Here is a 21838-nt window from a genome sequence, read left to right on the forward strand (position 1 = left end):
GAACGGGGCGAGGCTTAAACAGCGAAATGGGCGTGGCTCCACCTGCCAAAGCCCCGCCCCTTCCAGGTGTGGGCGTGGCCTGGCGCCAGGTACGGGGTGGGCGTGGTTGCGTCACGCGGCGCGGGGCGGGGCCTCGGGCGCGGCCCCGGAAGTCGGGAAGGGAGCGGGACAGGTGAGGGGGGGAGGGGGGCCCGGGGGGTTTGGGGGTCCCGGGGGTCCCGGGGGGTCGCGGGGGGGTCCTGGGGAGGGGTCGGGGGGGGGGTCCCAGGTCAGTTTGGGGGTTCGGGGCGGGGTTGGGCGGGGCCCGGGTGCGGCCGGGGGTGTCCCAGGTGAGTTTGGGGGGGTCCCGGGTGAGTTTGGGGGTCCCGAGGGGATTTGGGGGGTCCCTGGTGAGTTTGGGGGGGTCCCAGGTGAGTTCTGGGGGGGTCCCGAGTGGATCTTGGGGGGTCCCAGGCAAGTTCTGGGGGTCCCGAGGGGATTTGGGGAGTCCCAGGTGAGTTTGGGGGGGTCCCAGGTGAGTTCTGGGGGGTCCCGAATGTGTTTTGGGGGGTCCCGGGTTAGTTTTGGGGGGTCTCGGGTGAGTTTGGGGGGGTCGCGGGTGAGATTTGGGGGGTCCCGAGGGGATTTGGGGGGTCCCAGGTGAGTTTGGGGGGTCCCGAGTGAGTCTTGGGGGGTCCCAGGCAAGTTCTGGGGGGTCCCGAGAGGATCTGGGGAGTCCAGGTGAGTTTGGGGGGTCCCGAATGAGTTTTGGGGGTCCCGGGTGAGTCTTGGCGTGTCCCGGGTGAGTTTGGGGTGTCCCAGTGAGTTTGGGGGGGTCCCGGGTGAGTTTGGGGGGTCTCAGGTGAGTCTTGGGGTGTCCCAGGTGAGTTTGGGGGGGTCCCGAGGGGATTTGGGGGGTCCCGGGTGAGTTTGGGGGGTCCCAGGTGAGTTCTGGGGGTGTCCCAGGCAAGTTCTGGGGGGTCCCGAATGTGTTTTGGGGGGTCTCGGGTGAGTTTTGGGGGGTCCCGGGTGAGTTCCAGGGGGTCCCGAGGGGATTTGGGGGTCCCGGGTGAGTTTGGGGGGCTCCCGAGGGGATTTGGGGGGTCCCAGGCAAGTTCTGGGGGGTCCCGAGGGGATCTGGGGAGTCCCAGGCGAGTTCTGGGGGGTCTCGGGTGCGATTTGTGGGGGTCCCAGGTGAGTTCCGAGGGGTCCGGGGTGAGTTTGGGGGGTCCCGAGGGATCTGGGGAGTCCCAGGTGAGTTTGGGGGGGTCCCAGGTGAGTTTGGGGGGTCCCAGGTGAGTTTGGGGGGTCCCGAATGTGTTTTGGGGGGTCCCGGGTTAGTTTTGGGGGGTCTCGGGTGAGTTTTGGGGGGTCCCGGGTGAGTTCCAGGGGGGTTGCGAGGGGATTTGGGGGGTCCCGGGTGAGTTTGGGGGGTCGCGGGTTAGTTTTGGGGGGTCCCAGGTGAGTTTGGGGGGTCCCAGGTGAGTTCTGGGGGGGTCCCGGGTGAGTTTGGGGGTCCCGAATGAGTTTTGGGGGGTCCGGGTGAGTCTTGGGGGGTCCGGAGGGGATTTGGGGGTCCCGGGTGAGTTCTGGGGGGTCCCGAGGGGATTTGGGGGTTCCCGGGTGAGTTCCGGGGGGTCTCGGGTGAGTTTGGGGGGTCCTGGGTGTGGTTTTGGGTTTCCCAGGTGTGCTTCTTGGGGTGTCCCAGCTGATTTTGAGGTACCCCAGCAGTTTTTGGGGTGCCCCAGTGGATTTTGGGGTGTCCCAGCAGATTTTGGGGTGTCCCAGCAGGTTTTGAGGTACCCCAGCAGATTTTGGGGTGCCCCAGCAGTTTTTGGGGTGTCCCAGCAGGTTTTGAGGTACCCCACCAGATTTTGGGGTGTCCCAGCAGATTTTGAGGTACCCAGCAGATTTTGGGGTGTCCCAGCAGGTTTTGAGGTACCCCAGCAGATTTTGGGGTGTCCCAGCAGGTTTTGAGGTACCCTAGCAGTTTCTGGGGTACCCCAGCAGGTTTTGAGGTACCCTAGCAGGTTTTGGGGTGCCCCAGCAGATTTTGGGGGTGTCCCAGCAGGTTTTGGGGTGCCCCAGCAGATTTTGGGTTTCCCAGGAGGTTTTGAGGTACCCTAGAGGTTTTGGGGTGTCCCAGCAGGTTTGAGGTACCCCAGCAGATTTTGGGGTGTCCCAGCAGGTTTTGAGGTACCCTAACAGTTTCTGGGGTACCCAGCAGTTTTTGGGGGTGTCCCAGCAGGTTTTGGGGTGTCCCAGCAGTTTTTGGGGTGTCCCAGCAGGTTTTGAGGTACCCCAGCAGGTTTTGGGGTGTCCAGCAGGTTTTGGGGTGCCCCAGCAGATTTTGGGGTGCCCCACCAGATTTTGGGATGTCCAGCAGATTTTGAGGTACCCTAGCAGTTTTTGGGGTTGTCCCAGCAGATTTTGGGGTGTCCCAGCAGGTTTTGAGGTACCCCAGCAGATTTTGGGGTGTCCCAGCAGGTTTTGGGGTGCCCCAGCAGATTTTGGGGTGCCCCGCAGCCGCAGCCCCCCCATGGCAGGTGCCCCTCACCTGGCCCTGGCCCTGGCCCTGCCCTGCCTCGCCCTGGCCCAGAGTACGTACGGGGGCTGGGGGGGATTGGGGGGGTCCTGTGTGGATTTTGGGGGGCTGGGGGGGATGTGGGGGGTCCTGGGGTGATTTTGGGGGGTCCTGTGTGGATTTTGGGGGGTCCCGGGGGGGATTTGGGGGTCCCAGGGGGATTAGGGGGGGTCCTGGGGTGATTTTGGGGGGTCCCGGGGGGGATTTTGGGGGGTCTGGAGGGGACTTGGGGGGTCCCAGGGGGGATTTGGGGGATCCTGTGTGGATTTTGGGGGGTCCAGGGGGGATTTGGGGGATCCTGTGTGGATTTTGGGGGGTCCAGGGGGGGATTTGGGGGGGTCTGGAGGGCACTTGGGGGTCCCGGGGGGGATTTGGGGGGTCTGGAGGGCACTTGGGCGTCCCGGGGGGGATTTGGGGGGTCCTGGGGTGATTTTGGGGGGTCCTGTGTGGATTTTTGGGGGTGCTGGGGGGGATTTGGGGGTCCTGTGTGGATTTTGGGGGGTGCCAGGGGGGATTTGGGGGGTCCTGTGTGGATTTTGGGGGGTCCTGTGTGGATTTTGGGGGGTCCAGGGGGGGATTTGGGGGGTCCTGTGTGGATTTTGGGGGGTCCCGGGGGGGATTTGGGGGGTCTGGAGGGGACTTGGGGGGTCCCGGGGGGGATTTGGGGGGCCTGGAGGGAACATTGGGGGATCATGGGGGGATTTTGGGGGGTTCTGGGTGATTTTGGGGGGTCCTGGGTGGATTTTGGGGGTGCCGGGGGGGATTTTGGGGGGTGCTGGGGGGATTTGGGGCGTCCTGGGTGGATTTTGGGGTTTCCCGGGGGGATTTTGGGGGTCCTGTGTGGATTTTAGGGGGGCTGGGGGGGATTTGGGTGTCCTGGGTGGATTTTGGGGTGTCCCGGGGGGATGTGGGGGGTCCTGGGTGGATTTTGGGGTGTCCCGGGGGGATTTTGGGGTCCTGTGTGGATTTTGGGGGTTCCAGGGGGGATTTGGGGGTGTCCCGGGGGGATTGGGGGGTCCTGGGGTAATTTTGGGGGGTCCTGTGTGGATTTTGGGGGGGCTGTTGGCGATTTGGGGCAATCCTGGGAAGATTTGGGGGAGCCCAGGGGGATTTTGGGGGGCCCCGGGTGTTTTGGGTGTTCTGGGCAGGATTTTGGGGGGTCCAGGGGGGATTTGGGGGGGTCCAGGGGGGATTTTGGGGGTTCCCGAATGCCCCGGGACCCCCCCAGTGACTACCCCCGGGCCCCCCCCCCAGCCTCTCCCAGTTTGACCAGTAACGGCTCCAGTAACGGCACGGCCCCCCAGCCCGGGGGGGGCTCTCGGTCAGTGGGGGGTCCTGGGGGGGATTTGGGGGGTCCCTGGGGGGGTCGTGGGGGGGCTTGGGTGGGATTTTGGGGGTCCTGGGGGTGATTTGGGGGGATTTTTGGGGGTCCTGGGGGGGTTGGGGGTGGATTTGGGGTTCTCAGGTGGCATTTGGGGGAGATTTGGGGGGCCTGGGGAGATTTTGGGGGTCCTGGGGGGATTTGGGGGGTCCTGGGGGGGTCGTGGGGGGCATTTGGGGGGATTTTGGGGGGTCCTAGGGGGGTTTGAAGGGCTTGGGTGGGATTTTGGGGGTGATTTGGGGGTCCTGGGGAGGGATTTGAGGAGATTTTGGGGGTCCTGGGGGGGATTTGGGGGAGATTTGGGGGTCCTGGGGGGCATTTGGGGTCCTGGGGGATTTGGGGGGTCCTGGGGGTTTGAGGGAGTTTGGGTGGGATTTTGGGGGTGATTTGGGGGTCCTGGGAGAGATTTGGGGATTTTGGGTCATTTTGGGGGGTCCTGGGGGGATTTTGGGGGATCCTAGGGGGGTTTGAGGGGGCTTGGGTGGGATTTTGGGGGAGATTTGGGGGTCCTGGGGAGGGATTTGAGGAGATTTTTGGGGGTCCTGGGGGGATTGGTGGTGGATTTGGGGGTCTCAGGAGGCTTTGGGGGAGATTTGGGGGGCCTGGGGAGATTTTGGGGGGTCCAAGGGGGGTTTGAGGGGGCTTGGTGGGATTTTGGGGGTGATTTGGGGGTCCTGGGAGGGATTGAGGAGATTTTGAGGGGTCCTCGGGGGATTGGGGGTGGATTTGGGGGTCTCAGGAGGCATTTGGGGGAGATTTGGGGGTCCTGGGGAGATTTTGGGGGGTCCTAAGGGGGTTTGAGGGGGCTTGGGCGGGATTTTGGGGGAGATTTGGGGGTCCTGGGGGGGATTTGGGGGGATTTTGGGGGGTCCTAGGGGGGTTTGAGGGGACTTGGGTGGGATTTTGGGGGAGATTTGGGGGGTCCTGGGGAGGGATTTTAGGAGATTTTGGGGGGTCCTGGGGAGATTTTGGGGGGTCCTGGGGAGGTTTGGGGGGAGATTTGGGGGTCCCTGGGGGGTTTTGAGGGAGTTTTTGGGGTGGGGTTGGGTGGAATTTGGGTGGTTTTTTTTGGGGTCCCCCCCGGATTTTGGGGTCCCCCCCCGGATTTGGGGGTCCCTGAGTGGAATTTTGGGGGTCCTTGAGGCGGTTTTTGGGGGAATTTCACTGCTTTTGGGGTGTCCCGGTGGGATTTGGGGTCTTTTTTTTCACCGGGATTTTTGGGGTTCCCCCTGAATTTTAGGGTGCTCTGACCCCAGGGGATTTAGGGGTCCCCGGAGGGATTTTGGGGGGGGGGGTTCTTGAGGGGGATTTTGGGGGTCTCTGGGGGGGTTTTGGGGTCCCCGTGGATTTGCTGAACTCCCTTGGAAATTTGGGCTTTTTCCACGGGGATTTTGGGTTTTTTAATGGGGATTTTGGGGTTCCCCTGGGATTTGGGGGTCCCTGAGTGGGTTTTTGGGTGTCCCTGAGTGTATTTTTGGGGGTCCTTGAGGAGGGTTTGGGGTTTCTGGGGGGGATTTGGGGGGTCCTTGAGGAGGTTTTTTTGGGGGAGGTTTTGGGGGTCCCCGTGGATTTGCTGAACTCCCTTGGAATTTGGCTTTTTCCACGGGGATTTTGGGGTTTCTTGTGGGGATTTTTACAGGGATTTGGGGTTCCCCTGGGATTTGGGGGTCCTTGGGGGGGTTTTAAGGCTTCCTGGGGGAATTTGGGGGGTCCTTGAGGATTTTGGGGGTCTCTGGGGGGGTTTTGGGGTCACCCGTGGATTTGCTGAACTCCCTTGGAATTTGGGCTTTTTCCACGGGGATTTTGGGGGTTTCTTGTGGGGATTTTTACCGGATTTTGGGTTTTTTAATGGGATTTTGGGGTTCCCTGGAATTTGGGTTTTCCCTGGGATATGGGGGGTCCTTGGGGGGGTTTTAAGGCTTCCTGGGGGAATTTGGGGGGGTTCTTGAGGAGGATTTTGGGGGTCTCTGGGGGGGTTTTGGGGTCCCCGTGGTTTTGCTGAACTCCCTTGGAAATTTGGGCTTTTTCCACGGGGATTTCACGGGGAATTTTGGGGTCCCCCCCCCCGGTGTTTTGGGGGTACCCCTGACGGCGCTCTTCTCCCGCAGCCCGCGGGGTTCGTGGCCCTCTCGGTGGTTTTCGGGGGTCTGGGGGCTTTCGGCCTGCTGGGGCTGCTGCTGCTGGCCGCGCTGCGGCTGCGCGAGAAGCGCCGCACCGAGGGCTCCTACCGGCCCAGCCGCGAGGAGCTGGGGGGGGGCGCCCGGGGAGCCCCCCGGGACCCCCGCCGCTGCGCCTGCCCCCCGAGGAGAGGCTCATCTGAGCCCCCTCCCCAAATTCCGCACCTCCCTCCCTCCCCACCCCCCCCGAATTTGGGGCTCGTCCGCGCGGCGCTGGAGACGCCGTGGGATTCGTGCGGGGGGGGGAGATGGACAAACCCCCCTTCCCCCCCACCCCCGGACCCCTCTGTGTGGACCCCCACCCCTCCCTCGAGGAGGGGCTCGTCTGGGACCCCTCCCCAAATTTCGGAGTGGCTGCGACCCCCCCTCCCCAAATGTGGGGTTCATTTGGGGTTCCCTCCCAAAATTTGGGGCTCATTGGGACAAAGGGAGTCATTTTGGGGGGTCCAAAAGGGCTGGGACCCCCCCTGTGACCCCCACCTTGAGGAGAGGCTCACCTGAGACCCCTCCCCCAAATTCTGGAGTGGGTGCGACCCCCCCCTCCCCAAATGTGGGGTCATTTGGGGTTCCCTCCCCAAAATTTGGGGGTCATTGGGACCATGGGAGTCGTTTTGGGGGGGGTCCTAAAGGGCTGGGACCCCCCCTCTGTGACCCCCACCTTGAGGAGAAGCTCACCTGAGACCCCTCCCCAAATTTCGGAGTGGCTGCGACCCCCCCTCCCCAAATGTGGGGTTCATTTGGGGTTCCCTCCCCAAAATTTGGGGGTCATTGGGACCATGGGAGTCATTTTGGTGGGGTTTTGGGGGGTCCAAAAGGGCTGGACCCCCCCTCTGTGACCCCCACCTTGAGGAGAGGCTCACCTGAGACCCCTCCCCAAATTTCAGAGTGGCTGTGCCCCCCCCCCCAAATGTGGGGTTCATTTGGGGTTCCCTCCCCAAAATTTGGGGCTCATTGGGACCATGGGAGTCATTTTGGGGGGGTTTTGGGGGGTCCAAAAGGGCTGGGACCCCCCCTCTGTGACCCCCACCTTGAGGAGAGGCTCACCTGAGACCCTCCCCAAATTCTGGAGTGGGTGCAACCCCCCCCCTCCCCAAATTTGGGGTTCATTTGGGGCCCCCTCCCCAAAATTTGGGGTCATTTGAGACCCCCCCCTTTCGGGGGGGCTCCATCCAGGGGCTTTGGGGGGGGGAATTTTGGGGGGCCCAGAAGGGCTGGGACCCCCCCCCCCCGGATTTGAGGAGGGGCCCACCTGTGACCCCTCCCCAAAATTTGGGGCTCATCTGGAGCCACCCCCCCCCCCCAAAAATTTGGGATGGTTTCAGAGCCCCCCCCACCCCCCCGACCTTGGGAGCGATTTTGGGGGGCCCCAGAGGGGTCGGACCCCCCCAGTTTGAGGTGGGACCCCCACCCCAATTTAAGGAGGGGGTTTTTGGGGGGACCCCCCCCCAAAAAAAATTTGGGATCGTTTGGGACACCTCCCCCCCCCTCCCAAAAATAAAAATTTGGGATTCTCTGGATGCCCCCCCCCCCCCCCAAAATCTGGGTCCCCCGGGGGGGGGGGTGGGGGGGTGGGGGAGGGGCGGGGCTCAAAGTTTATTTTTGGAAATAAAAAGGAAAAATTTGGAAAAAAAAAAAAAATCTCTCACAAATGCCTGAATTCAACCCCAAAATCCCGGGAATTCGCCCCAAAATCCCCAGAATTCACCCAAAATCTCAGGAATTCACCCCAAAATCTCAGGAATTTACCCCAAAATCTCAGGAATTCACCCCAAAATCTCAGGAATTTACCCCAAAATCCCTGGAATTCGCCCTAAAATCCGTGGAATTCGCCCCAAAATCCGTGGAATTTGCCCCAAAATCCCAGGAATTCACCCCAAAATCCCAGGAATTCACCCCAAAATCTCAGGAATTTACCCCAAAATCCCGGGAATTCGCCCCAAAATCCCCGGAATTCGCCCCAAAATCCCGGGAATTCGCCCCAAAATCTCAGGAATTCACCCCAAAATCTCGGAATTCTCCCCAAAATCCCCGGAATTCACCCAAAAATCCCGGGAATTCACCCAAAATCCCGGGAATTCTCCCCAAAATCTCGGGAATTCTCCCAAAATCTCAGGAATTCTCCCCAAAATCCTGGAATTCTCCCCAGAATCCTTGATTTCACCCAAAATTCAAGAATTTTCCCCAAAAATCTGATAATTTTCTCTAAAAACTGGGAATTCTCCCCAAACCCGACCTCATTTTCCTTTATTGAGCTCCCCGAGGTGGGGGAGGGGCGGCAAAAATCCCGAAATTCCAAAGATTTCCCCGAAATGCCAAAGATTCCCCAAAATTCCAAAGATTTCCCAAAAATTCCAAAGATTTGCCCTGAAATTCCCAAGATTTCCCCTGAAATTCCAAAGATTTTCCATAATTCCAAGATTTCCCCAAAACTCAAAGATTTGCCCCAAAATTCCCAAGCTTTCCCCGAAATTCCAAGATTTCCGCAAAGTTCCGAAGATTCCCCAAAATTCCAAAGACTTCCCGAAGAATTCCGAAGATTTGCCCCGAAATTCCAAGATTTTCCAATAAATTCCGAATATTTTCCCAAAAATTCTGAAGATTTTCCCAAATTCCCCTGAAATTCCAAAGATTTCCCCAAAATTCCAAAGATTTCTCAAAAAATTCCAAAGATTTCCCCAAAATTCTGAAGATTTCGCCAAAAATTCCCCAAAATTCCGTCGGTTTTCCCGAATTCGAAGATTCGCCCCGAAATTCCGTCGGTTTTCCCGGAATTCCGAAGATTCGCCCCGAAATTTCCATCGGTTTTCCCGGAATTTTTGATTTTCCTGGAATTTTTGGCGCCTGCGGGGGGAGGGGAGGAGTACTGGGGTTACTGGGAGGGGTTACTGGGTTACTGGGAGGGGTTACTGGGGTGACTGGGAGGGGTTACTGGGGTTACTGGGGTTACTGGAGGGGTTACTGGGGTTACTGGGGTTACTGGGAGGGGTTACTGGGGTTACTGGGAGGGGTTACTGGGGTGACTGGGAGGGGTTACTGGGGTTACTGGGGTTACTGGGAGGGGTTACTGGGGTTACTGGGAGGGGTTACTGGGGTGACTGGGAGGGGTTACTGGGTTACTGGGGTTACTGGGAGGGGTTACTGGGGTGACTGGAGGGGTTACTGGGGTTACTAGGAGGGGTTACTGGGGTTACTGGGGTTACTGGGAGGGGTTACTGGGGTTACTGGGAGGGGTTACTGGGGTTACTGGGGTTACTGGGAGGGGTTACTGGAGTTACTGGAGGGGTTACTGGGGTTACTGGTGTTACTGGGGTGACTGGGAGGGGTTACTGGGGTTACTGGTGTTATTGGGAGGGGTTACTGGGGTTACTGGGGTTACTGGGAGGGGTTACTGGAGTTACTGGGAGGGGTTACTGGAGTTACTGGGGTTACTGGGTGACTGGGAGGGGTTACTGGGGTTACTGGGAGGGGTTACTGGAGTTACTGGGAGGGGTTACTGGAGTTACTGGGAGGGGTTACTGGGGTTACTGGGAGGGGTTACTGGAGTTACTGGGGTTACTGGGGTTACTGGGGTGACTGGGAGGGGTTACTGGGTTACTGGTGTTACTGGAGGGGTTACTGGGGTTACTGGGGTTACTGGGAGGGGTTACTGGTGTGACTGGAGGAGTTACTGGGGTTACTGGAGGGGTTACTGGTGTGACTGGTGTCACTGGTGTCACTGGTGTGACTGGTGTCACTGGTGTCACTGGTGTCACTGGTGTCACTGGTGTGACTGGTGTGACTGGTGTCACTGGTGTCACTGGTGTGACTGGTGTCACTGGTGTCACTGGTGTGACTGGTTGTCACTGGTGTGACTGGTGTCACTGGTGTAACTGGTGTTACTGGTGTCACTGGTGTCACTGGTGTCACTGGTGTCACTGGTGTGACTGGTGTCACTGGTGTTACTGGTGTCACTGGTGTGACTGGTGTCACTGGTGTCACTGGTGTGACTGGTGTCACTGTGTCACCGGTGTAACTGGTGTTACTGGTGTCACTGGTGTCACTGGTGTCACTGGTGTGACTGGTGTCACTGGTGTCACTGGTGTGACTGGTGTCACTGGTGTCACCGGTGTAACTGGTGTTACTGGTGTCACTGGTGTCACTGGTGTAACTGGTGTTACTGGTGTCACTGGTGTTACTGGTGTCACTGGTGTCACTGGTGTCACTGGTGTGACTGGTGTCACCGGTGTCACTGGTGTTACTGGTGTCACTGGTGTTACTGGTGTCACTGGTGTCACTGGTGTTACTGGTGTCACTGGTGTCACTGGTGTCACTGGTGTGACTGGTGTGACTGGTGTCACTGGTGTGACTGGTGTCACTGTGTCACTGGTGTGACTGGTGTCACCGGTGTCACCGGTGTCACTGGTGTGACTGGTGTGAGTGGTGTGACTGGTGTCACTGGTGTCACTGGTGTGACTGGTGTGACTGGTGTCACTGGTGTCACTGGTGTCACTGGTGTGACTGGTGTCACTGGTGTGACTGGTGTCACTGGTGTCACTGGTGTCACTGGTGTCACCGGTGTAACTGGTGTCACTGGTGTCACCGGTGTCACTGGTGTGACTGGTGTGACTGGTGTGACTGGTGTCACTGGTGTCACTGGTGTGACTGGTGTCACTGGTGTCACTGGTGTCACTGGTGTCACCGGTGTAACTGGTGTCACTGGTGTCACCGGTGTCACTGGTGTGACTGGTGTGACTGGTGTGACTGGTGTCACCGGTGTCACCGGTGTCACTGGTGTCACTGGTGTCACTGGTGTCACTGGGAGCGCTCACCTGTTACTGGTGTGACTGGGAGCTCCGGCCCCGGGCGGTACTGGTGTGACTGGTGGGGTTACTGGTGTTACTGGTGTTACTGGTGAACTCCGAGTAGGGCCGGGAGCGGGGGCACAGCAGGGACCGGTACCAGCCCCGCACCTGCAACAAACTGGGATCAACTGGGAGGAACTGGGAATGCCCAGTTTGAACTGGGAACGTCCCAGCGTGAACTGGGAATGGCCCAGTTGGAACTGGAACGCCCAGTTTGAATTGGGAATGGCCCAGTTTGAACTAGGAATGCCCAGTTGTGAACTGGAATGCCCAGTGTGAACTGGAATGCCCAGTGTGAACTGGGAACATTCCAGTGTGAACTGGGAACGCCCAGTTTGAACTGGGAACGCCCCAGCGTGAACTGGGAATGGCCCAGTTCGAACTGGGAACGCCCAGTTTGAACTGGGAACATCCCAGTTTGAACTGGGAACGTCCCAGCGTGAACTGGGAATGGCCCAGTTTGAACTGGGAACGCCCAGTTCGAACTGGGAATGGCCCAGTTTGAACTGGGAACGCCCAGTTTGTACTGTGAATGCCCCAATTTGAACTGGGAACATCCCAGCATGAACTGGGAATGGCCCAGTTTGAACTGGGAATGCCCCAGTTTGAACTGGGAACATCCCAGCATGAACTGGGAATAGCCCAGTTTGAACTGGGAATGCCCCAGTTTGAACTGGGAACATCCCAGTTTGAACTGGGAATGCCTGATTTGAACTGGGAATGGCCCAGTTTGAACTGGGAATGCCCCAGTTTGAACTGGGAATGCCCAGTTTGAACTGGGAACATTCCAGTTTGAACTGGGAATGCCTGATTTGAACTGGGAATGGCCCAGTTTGAACTGGGAATGCCCCAGTTTGAACTGGGACTGGCCCAGTTTGAACTGGGAATGGCCCAGTTTGAACTGGGAACGCCCAGTTTGAACTGGGAATGCCCAGTTTTGAACTGGGAACATTCCAGTTCGAACTGGGTATGGCCCAGTTTGAACTGGGAGCCTCCCAGTTTGGACCAGGGGCAGTTTTGGGGGAAGTTTTGGGTCGATTTTGGGTTTTTGGGTTCCAGGTGGATTTCTGGGGGGGGATTTTGGGATTTTTGGGATTTGGGGTTTTTTTTGGGGTGAATTTTGGCGTTTTTGGTTTAATTTTTGGTTTTTTTTTTTTTTTTTTTGGTATTTTTGGGGGGGGGGATTTTGGATATTTTTGGGTTTTTTTGAGTATTTTGGGGTTTTTTTTTGGATTTTGGGTTTTCCAGGATGCCGTGCCCATTTTTGGGGTGAATTTGGGGGTTTTTGGTACCTTGGGGTGCCCCAGGCAGTGGCACAGGAAGATCAGCAGCCCTGGGCGGCGTTGAGGGCGCAGAACAGGAGGGGGAGGGGCGGGGGGGGCGCTGCCGGGGGGAGGGGCGGCCCCGCCCCCCCCGCCCAGCCCAGCCCGCCCCCACCCCCAGGGCCCAGCCCGAGCCCAGCAGGGACAACTGGCCCAGTGACGTCACCAACAGCACCCTGGGGACACCAAATTGTCACACCTGTGTCACCTGAGTGTCACCTGTGTCACACCTGTGTCACCTGTGTCACCTGTGTCACACCTGTGTCACACCTGTGTCACACCTGTGTCACCCCAGTGTCACCTGAGTGTCACCTGTGTCACCCCAGTGTCACCTGTGTCACACCTGTGTCACACCTGTGTCACACCTGTGTCACCCCAGTGTCACCTGTGTCACCCCTGTGTCACCTGTGTCACACCTGTGTCACACCTGTGTCACACCTGTGTCACCCCAGTGTCCCCAGCCCGAGCCCAGCAGGGACAGCTGGCCCAGTGACGTCACCAACAGCACCCTGGGGACACCAAATTGTCACACCTGTGTCACCTGAGTGTCACCTGTGTCACCCCAGTGTCACCTGTGTCACACCTGTGTCACCCCAGTGTCCCCAGCCCGAGCCCAGCAGGGACAACTGGCCCAGTGACGTCACCAACAGCACCCTGGGGACACCAAATTGTCACACCTGTGTCACCTGTGTCACACCTGAGTGTCACCTGTGTCACCCCAGTGTCACCTGAGTGTCACCTGTGTCACCCCAGTGTCACCTGTGTCACCTGTGTCACACCTGTGTCACACCTGTGTCACCCCAGTGTCACCTGTGTCACCCCTGTGTCACCCCAGTGTCCCCAGCCCGAGCCCAGCAGGGACAGCTGGCCCAGTGACGTCACCAACAGCACCCTGGGGACACCAAATTGTCACACCTGTGTCACCTGTGTCACCCCTGTCACCTGTGTCACCCCAGTGTCACCTGTGTCACCCCTGTCACCTGTGTCACCCCAGTGTCACCTGTGTCACCCCACTGTCACCTGTGTCACACCTGTGTCACCCCAGTGTCACCTGTGTGTCACCTGTGTCACACCTGTGTCACCCCTGTGTCACCCCAGTGTCACCCCTGTGTCACCCCAGTGTCCCCAGCCCAAGCCCAGCAGGGACAGCTGGCCAGTGACGTCACCAACAGCACCCTGGGGACACCAAATTGTCACCCCAGTGTCACCCCAGTGTCACCTGAGTGTCACCTGTGTCACCCCAGTGTCACCTGTGTCACCCCAGTGTCACCTGTGTCACACCTGTGTCACCCCAGTGTCACCCCAGTGTCACCTGAGTGTCACCTGTGTCACCCCAGTGTCACCTGTGTCACCTGTGTCACACCTGTGTCACACCTGTGTCACCCCAGTGTCACCTGTGTCACCCCAGTGTCACCTGTGTCACCCCTGTGTCACCCCAGTGTCCCCAGCCCGAGCCCAGCAGGGACAGCTGGCCCAGTGACGTCACCAACAGCACCCTGGGGACACCAAATTGTCACACCTGTGTCACCTGAGTGTCACCTGTGTCACACCTGTGTCACCCCAGTGTCACACCTGAGTGTCACCTGTGTCACCTGTGTCACCTGAGTGTCACCTGTGTCACCCCAGTGTCACCCCAGTGTCCCCAGCCCGAGCCCAGCAGGGACAGCTGGCCCAGTGACGTCACCAACAGCACCCTGGGGACACCCGAGTGTCACCTGAGTGTCACCTGTGTCACACCTGTGTCACCCCTGTGTCACCTGTGTCACACCTGTGTCACCTGTGTCACACCTGTGTCACACCTGTGTCACCCCAGTGTCACCTGTGTCACCCCAGTGTCACACCTGTGTCACCTGTGTCACACCTGAGTGTCACACCTGTGTCACCTGAGTGTCACCTGTGTCACACCTGTGTCACCTGAGTGTCACCTGTGTCACCCCTGTGTCACCTGTGTCACCCCTGTCACCTGTGTCACCCCTGTCACCTGTGTCACCCCAGTGTCACCTGTGTCACCCCTGTCACCTGTGTCACCCCAGTGTCACCTGTGTCACCCCTGTCACCTGTGTCACACCTGTGTCACCTGTGTCACACCTGTGTCACCCCAGTGTCACCTGTGTCACCTGTGTCACACCTGTGTCACACCTGTGTCACCCCAGTGTCACCTGTGTCACCTGTGTCACCTGTGTCACACCTGTGTCACACCTGTGTCACCCCAGTGTCACCTGTGTCACCTGTGTCACCTGTGTCACACCTGTGTCACACCTGTGTCACACCTGTGTCACCCCAGTGTCACCTGTGTCACCCCTGTGTCACACCTGTGTCACCCCAGTGTCACCTGAGTGTCACCTGTGTCACCCCAGTGTCCCCAATCACCCCAGTGTCACCCCAGTGTCACCTGTGTCACCCCTGTGTCACCCCAGTGTCCCCAGCCCGAGCCCAGCAGGGACAGCTGGCCCAGTGACGTCACCAACAGCACCCTGGGGACACCAAATTGTCACCCCTGTGTCACCTGAGTGTCACCTGTGTCACCCCAGTGTCACCTGTGTCACACCTGTGTCACCCCAGTGTCACCTGTGTCACCTGTGTCACACCTGTGTCACCCCAGTGTCACCTGTGTCACCCCTGTGTCACCTGTGTCACCCCTGTGTCACACCTGTGTCACCTGTATCACCTGTGTCACACCTGTGTCACCCCAGTGTCACCTGTGTCACCCCTGTGTCACCTGTGTCACCCCTGTGTCACCCCAGTGTCCCAGCCCGAGCCCAGCAGGGACAGCTGGCCCAGTGACGTCACCAACAGCACCCTGGGGACACCAAATTGTCACACCTGTGTCACCTGAGTGTCACCTGTGTCACACCTGTGTCACCTGTGTCACCTGTGTCACACCTGTGTCACACCTGTGTCACACCTGTGTCACCTGTGTCACACCTGTGTCACACCTGTGTCACCTGTGTCACCCCAGTGTCACCTGTGTCACACCTGTGTCACCCCAGTGTCACCTGTGTCACCCCAGTGTCACCTGTGTCACCCCAGTGTCACCTGTGTCTGTCACACCTGAGTGTCACCTGTGTCACACCTGTGTCACCCCAGTGTCACCTGTGTCACCCCAGTGTCACCTGTGTCACACCTGAGTGTCACCTGTGTCACACCTGTGTCACCCCAGTGTCACCTGTGTCACACCTGTGTCACCTGTGTCACACCTGTGTCACCCCAGTGTCCCCAGCCCGAGCCCAGCAGGGACAGCTGGCCCAGTGACGTCACCAACAGCACCCTGGGGACACCAAATTGTCACCCCTGTGTCACCTGAGTGTCACCTGTGTCACCCCAGTGTCACCTGTGTCACACCTGTGTCACCCCAGTGTCACCTGTGTCACCTGTGTCACACCTGTGTCACCCCAGTGTCACCTGTGTCACCCCTGTGTCACCTGTGTCACCCCTGTGTCACACCTGTGTCACCTGTATCACCTGTGTCACACCTGTGTCACCCCAGTGTCACCTGTGTCACCCCTGTGTCACCCCAGTGTCCCCAGCCCGAGCCCAGCAGGGACAGCTGGCCCAGTGACGTCACCAACAGCACCCTGGGGACACCAAATTGTCACACCTGTGTCACCTGAGTGTCACCTGTGTCACACCTGTGTCACCTGTGTCACCTGTGTCACACCTGTGTCACACCTGTGTCACACCTGTGTCACCTGTGTCACACCTGTGTCACACCTGTGTCACCTGTGTCACCCCAGTGTCACCTGTGTCACACCTGTGTCACCCCAGTGTCACCTGTGTCACCCCAGTGTCACCTGTGTCACCCCAGTGTCACCTGTGTCACACCTGAGTGTCACCTGTGTCACACCTGTGTCACCCCAGTGTCACCTGTGTCACCCCAGTGTCACCTGTGTCACACCTGAGTGTCACCTGTGTCACACCTGTGTCACCCCAGTGTCACCTGTGTCACCCCAGTGTCACCTGTGTCACACCTGAGTGTCACCTGTGTCACCCCTGTGTCACACCTGTGTCAGCCACCGATGTCCCCAGTGTCCCCTCAGTGTCCCCTCGGTGTCCCCAATCCCCCCAGTGTCCCCCCAGTGTCCTCAGTGTCCCCAATGTCCCCAATCCCCCCAGTGTCCCCCCTGTGTCCCCAGTGTCCCCCTGTGTCCCCAACCCCCCCAGTGTCCCCAATCCCCCCACTGTCCCCAGTGTCCCCCCGGTGTCCCCTCGGTGTTCCCAGTGTCCCCAGTGTCTCCAATCCCCCCGGTGTCCCCACTGTCCCCAGTGTCCCCCCCGGTGTCCCCACTGTCCCCCCGGTGTCCCCCCGGGTGTCCCCGGTGTCCCCAGTGTCCCCCCGGTGTCCCCACTGTCCCCAGTGTCCCCCCGGTGTCCCCGGTGTCCCCAGTGTCCCCCCGGTGTCCCCACTGTCCCCCCGGTGTCCCCCCCGGTGTCCCCGGTGTCCCCAGTGTCCCCCCCGGTGTCCCCACTGTCCCCAGTGTCCCCCCGGTGTCCCCAATGTCCCCGGTGTCCCCCCGGTGTCCCCACTGTCCCCAGTGCCCCCCCGGTGTCCCCAGTGTCCCCCCGGTGTCCCCAATGTCCCCAGTGTCCCACCAGTGTCCCCCCGGTGTCCCCAGTGTCCCCCCAGTGTCCCCAATGTCCCCAATCCCCCCAGTGTCCCCCCAGTGTCCCCACTGTTCCCAGTGTCCCCCCGGTGTCCCTGATGTCCCCAATCCCCCCCGGTGTCCCCAGTGTCCCCAGTGTCCCCCCGGTGTCCCCAGTGTCCCCAGTGTCCCCCCGGTGTCCCCCCAGTGTCCCCCCCGGTGTCCCTGATGTCCCCAATCCCCCCGGTGTCCCCAGTGTCCCCAGTGTCCCCCCCGGTGTCCCCAGTGTCCCCAGTGTCCCCAGTGTCCCCCCGGTGTCCCCCCAGTGTCCCCCCGGTGTCCCCTGGGTGTCCCCACCGGACGCGGCGCAGGTGTCCCATGTCCGGGTTGACCTCGTGGAATTTCTGCACCAGCTTCCAGAGGGTGACAACGAGGATGGCGGCGTTGGCCTGGGGGGACAGCGGGGACACGCGTGGGGACACTGGGGACATGCATGGGGACACTGGGGGGGACACTGGGACACTGGGGACAGCGGGGACACGCGTGGGGACACTGGGGACAGTGGGGACACTGGGGACAGCGGGGACACGCGTGAGGACACTGGGGACACTGGGGACACTGGGGACAGCGGGGACACGCGTGGGGACACTGGGGACAGTGGGGACACTGGGGACAGCGGGGACACGCGTGAGGACACTGGGGACACTGGGGACACTGGGGACAGCGGGGGACACGCGTGGGGACACTGGGGACAGCGGGGACACTGGGGGGACACTGAGGACAGTGGGGACAGCGGGGACACGCGTGGGGACACTGGGGACACTGGGGGGACACGGGAAAGCAGGGGATTGGGGGGGACAGTGGGGACACGCGTGGGGAGACTGGGGACAATGGGGACACTGGGGACAGCGGGGACACTGGGGACGCTTTGGGGACACTGGGGACAACAGGGACAGGTGGGGGACACTGGGGACACTTTGGGGACACTGGGGACAACAGCGACAGGTGGGGGACACTGGGGACACTTTGGGGACACTGGGGAGAGTGGGGGGATTGGGGGGGGACAGTGGGGACATGCGTGGGGACACTGGGGACACTGGGGACATTGGGGACAGCAGGGGGACATTGGGGACAACAGGGACAGCAGGGGGACACTGGGGACAGTGGGGACAGTGAGGACACTGGGGGGACACTGGGGACACGCGTGGGGACACTGGGGACACTGGGGACACTGGGGGGGCACTGGGGACACTGGGGACAGCAGGGACACGCGTGGGGACACTGGGGACACTGGGGACACCAAGAGGACACTGGGGACATGCGTGGGGACACTGGGTACAGCAGGGGGATTGGGGGGACAGTGGGGACACTGGGGGGGCACTGGGGACACTGGGGACAGCAGGGGGGACACTGGGGACACGCGTGGGGACACTGGGGACACTGGGGACACTGGGGACACTGGGGACACGCGTGGGGACACTGGGGACAGTGGGGACAGTGGGGGACAGTGGGGACACTGGGGACACTGGGGACACGCGTGGGGACACTGGGGGACAGTGGGGACACTGGGGGGACACTGGGGGGGCACTGGGGACAGCAGGGACACGCGTGGGGACACTGGGGACACTGGAGGTGATAGGGGTATGACACAGATGACATAGGTGACGCTCAGGTGTGACACAGGTGACGTGGAGGTGACAGGTGACACAGGTGACGCTCAGGTGACACTCAGGTGACAGGTGACATAGGTGTGACACAAGTGACACAGGTATGATACAGGTGACACAGGTGTGGCACTCAGGTGTGACACTCAGGTGACAGGTGACAGAGGTGACTCAGGTGTGACACACAGGTGTGACGCTCAGGTGACACTCAGGTGACACTCAGATGACACAGGTGTGACACAGGTGACATTGGGGTGACACAGGTGACACTCAGGTGTGACACTCAGGTGACGCTCAGGTGACGCTCAGGTGACAGAGGTGACACAGGTGTGACACTCAGGTGACGCTCAGGTGACAGAGGTGGCACAGGGTGACACTCAGGTGACACTCAGGTGTGACACTCAGGTGACACTCAGGTGACAGAGGTGACAGAGGTGACACTCAGGTGTGACACTCAGGTGACACTCAGGTGTGACACTCAGGTGACACTCAGGTGACAGGTGACAGAGGTGGCACAGGTGACACTCAGGTGATGCTCAGGTGACAGTGGTGACACAGGTGACACAGGTGACACACAGGTGTGACAGAGGGTGTGACACTCAGGTGACACTCAGGTGACAGAGGTGACACAGGTGTGACACACAGGTGTGACACTCAGGTGACACAGGTGTGACCATAGGTGACGCTCAGGTGACGCGCAGGTGACACTCAGGTGACACTCAGGTGACAGAGATGACACTCAGGTGACACTCAGGTGACACTCAGGTGACACTGGTGACAGAGGTGTGACACAGGTGTGACACACAGGTGTGACGCTCAGGTGACAGGTGACAGAGGTGACAGAGGTGACACTCAGGTGACAGGTGTGACGCTCAGGTGACACTCAGGTGACAGAGGTGACACAGCTGACAGGTGACAGAGGTGACAGAGGTGACACTCAGGTGTGACACTCAGGTGACACTCAGGTGACACTCAGGTGACACAGGTGACGCTCAGGTGACGCTCAGGTGACAGAGGTGACACAGCTGACAGGTGACAGAGGTGACAGAGGTGACACTCAGGTGTGACACTCAGGTGTGACACTCAGGTGACACTCAGGTGACAGGTGACACTGGTGACAGAGGTGACACAGGTGTGACAGAGGTGTGACACTCAGGTGTGACACTCAGGTGACACTCAGGTGACACTGGTGACAGAGGTGACAGAGGTGACACTCAGGTGACACTCAGGTGTGACACTCAGGTGACACTCAGGTGACACTGGTGACAGAGGTGACACAGGTGTGACAGAGGTGTGACACTCAGGTGTGACACTCAGGTGACGCTCAGGTGACAGGTGACACAGGTGACACAGGTGACACAGGTGTGACACTCAGGTGTGACACTCAGGTGACACTCAGGTGACACTCAGGTGACAGGTGACGCTCAGGTGACACTGGTGACAGAGGTGACACAGGTGTGACAGAGGTGTGACACTCAGGTGACACTCAGGTGACAGAGGTGACAGAGGTGACAGAGGTGACACTCAGGTGTGACACTCAGGTGACACTCAGGTGACAGAGGTGACAGAGGTGACAGAGGTGACACTCAGGTGTGACACTCAGGTGACACTCAGGTGACAGAGGTGACAGAGGTGACAGAGGTGACACTCAGGTGTGACACTCAGGTGACACTCAGGTGTGACACTCAGGTGACACTCAGGTGACACAGGTGACACTCAGGTGACACAGGTGTGACACTCAGGTGACACTCAGGTGTGACACTCAGGTGACACTCAGGTGACACAGGTGACACTCAGGTGACACAGGTGTGACACTCAGGTGACACTCAGGTGTGACACTCAGGTGACACTCAGGTGACACAGGTGACACTCAGGTGACACAGGTGTGACACTCAGGTGACACTCAGGTGTGACGCTCAGGTGACACTCAGGTGACACTCAGGTGACACTCAGGTGACACTGGTGACAGAGGTGACACAGGTGTGACAGAGGTGTGACACTCAGGTGACACTCAGGTGTGACACTCAGGTGACACTCAGGTGACGCTCAGGTGACACAGGTGACAGAGGCGGCGGTGGCGCTCACAGCGATGACGACGATGACGGGGCCCTGGAAGCTCCAGCGGAAACCGCGCTCGAGGGACAGCCAGCAACTGGAACGGAACGGGAATGGACTGGGATGGACTGGGATGGACTGGGAGGGACTGGGATGGACTGGGATGGATTGGGATGGACTGGGATGGACTGGGATGGAACTGGGAGGGACTGGGATGGACTGGGAGGGACTGGGATGGACTGGGATGGACTGGGATGGACTGGGAATGGGGACTGGGGAACTGGGATGGACTGGGATGGACTGGGATGGACTGGGAGGGACTGGGAGGGACTGGGAATGGGGACTGGGGAACTGGGATGGACTGGGAATGGACTGGGATGGACTGGGAGGGACTGGGATGGACTGGGAATGGGGACTGGGGAACTGGGATGGACTGGGAATGGACTGGGAGGGACTGGGATGGACTGGGAATGGGGAACTGGGATGGACTGGGATGGACTGGGAATGGACTGGGATGGACTGGGATGGACTGGGAATGGGGACTGGGGAACTGGGATGGACTGGGAATGGACTGGGATGGACTGGGAATGGACTGGGATTGGACTGGGATGGACTGGGATTGAACTGGGATTGAACTGGGATGGAACTGGGATGGAACTGGGATGGACTGGGATGAACTGGGAGGGACTGGTCTCGGTTATTGATCGGTATTGGTTATTGATTGGTATTGATTATTGATTAATATGGGTTATTGATCATTATCAATGGTTATTGATCACTATTGAGAGTTATTGGTTGGTATCAGTTATGGATCAGTGTCAGCTGTTGATCAGTATCGGTTATCGATCAGTATCGGTTATTGATCAGTATCGGTTATTGATCACTATTGAACCCCCATCACTCACTATTGGTGGGTGCCGTAGCCCCCCGGGAAGGCGGCGGCGGCCAGCGGGGGGTGATGGGCAGTATTGATCACTGGTTATCGATCGCTATCGATGGCTATTGATCAGTATCGGTTATCGATCAGTATCGGTTATCGATCAGTATTGATCCCCCATCACTCACTATTGGTGGGTGCCGTAGCCCCCCGGGAAGGCGGCGGCAGCCAGCGGGGGGTGATGGGCAGTATTGATCACTGGTTATCGATCGCTATCGATGGCTATTGATCAGTATTGGTTATTGATCAGTATCGGTTATCGATCAGTATCGGTTATTGATCAGTATCCCCCCCATCAGCTCACTATTGGTGGGTGCC

The 21838-nt window shown here is 59.5% G+C and overlaps 1 long non-coding RNA gene across 2 annotated transcripts; it reads right to left on the reverse strand.

Annotated features, from left to right (window-relative positions):
* Nucleotides 1-8849: 8849 nt before the first annotated feature.
* LOC137465663 (uncharacterized) lies at nt 8850-21553 on the reverse strand. Of its 2 annotated transcripts, XR_010994747.1 has the most exons (6): nt 21489-21553; nt 20614-20680; nt 17222-17313; nt 12255-12460; nt 10930-11070; nt 8850-8962 (listed from the first exon to the last, which is right to left on the reverse strand). It is a non-coding gene; the product is annotated as an uncharacterized lncRNA (long non-coding RNA). The 2 variants fall into 2 exon arrangements; XR_010994746.1 differs by lacking the exons at nt 8850-8962; nt 10930-11070; nt 12255-12460 and adding an exon at nt 15790-15859 and having other exon boundaries at nt 21489-21552.
* Between the last annotated feature and the right edge of the window lie 285 nt (nt 21554-21838).

The sequence above is a fragment of the Anomalospiza imberbis genome, unplaced genomic scaffold (genome assembly GCF_031753505.1).
Source record: "Anomalospiza imberbis isolate Cuckoo-Finch-1a 21T00152 unplaced genomic scaffold, ASM3175350v1 scaffold_1005, whole genome shotgun sequence".
NCBI classification, from domain to species: domain Eukaryota; kingdom Metazoa; phylum Chordata; class Aves; order Passeriformes; family Viduidae; genus Anomalospiza; species Anomalospiza imberbis.